We start from the raw sequence: 947 nt of genomic DNA on the forward strand, positions 1-947 counted from the left end.
TGACCTCCTAAAGAGGCAAGTCAAACACATGCTCCCTTGAAGTTAGATTTCTTACATCTCATATACCCTTTACAGAACACAGGTTTACATGGTAGGAGGGGCTTGTGATCCCTTTGTCTAGAGGTCCACGTCAATTACAAGACTCCAGGATGGGAGGAGGTTTAGGTGAAGTCAGAGAATAAGCATTGGAAGTTGCCCACTAAGGTCTTAAAAACTTTTAAGAAAAGGAGAGAGGGAGGGGTTTTTCATTTAAGTTCTATCTTCCTTTCTCTGTGTGGGAAGTTGTCTCATGCACCTTTTCAGAGAACTAGAGAAAGCAGTTAACCCCTGCTGGCTCCCTTCCCCTGCATTCTTCCTTTAAAACTTTCTTGTAAGAAAAACCTCCCCATTAGCAAAATAATAGCCCTTCTCAAGCAGGAAGGCAGTCAGTCTATAACTTCATACCATTTTTAGCTGGTGTTGCCTAGCCCTCACTGTAAATCACAAGTATAAAAATCATATTTTATAAAATTATTTAGCCTGGTTCAGGAGGGCTTCCTTCTTTAGTGTTTGTCAGCAAGTTGTGAATTCAAACTTCTGCCTTTTTAAAAACTCACAAAATACTGATTCAGTTCAAAATTAATGAAAATGTTTAAAAACTGGGTTTCTGATATTTGCAAGTGTTTTTCCTTATTAGATAAAAATGTATGACCATTAAAGTCATTAGGATTATGTTGCTTTCAAAAACAGAAGGTGGACAGAACTATAATCCAGCATCTTTCAAAAAAAAGTTATTGATTTTAGCGAGAAAGAGGAAGAGAGAGAGAAACATTGATTTGTTGTTCCATTTATTTATGCTTTCATTGGTTGATTCTTGTGTGTGCCCTGACTGAGGATCAACCCACAACTTTGGGGTATTAGGACCACTTGCTAACCAAGTGAGCTAACTGTCCAAGGCCTAAAAGTAT

This window comes from Saccopteryx leptura, chromosome 2 (assembly GCF_036850995.1).
Source record: "Saccopteryx leptura isolate mSacLep1 chromosome 2, mSacLep1_pri_phased_curated, whole genome shotgun sequence".
NCBI lineage: Eukaryota > Metazoa > Chordata > Mammalia > Chiroptera > Emballonuridae > Saccopteryx > Saccopteryx leptura.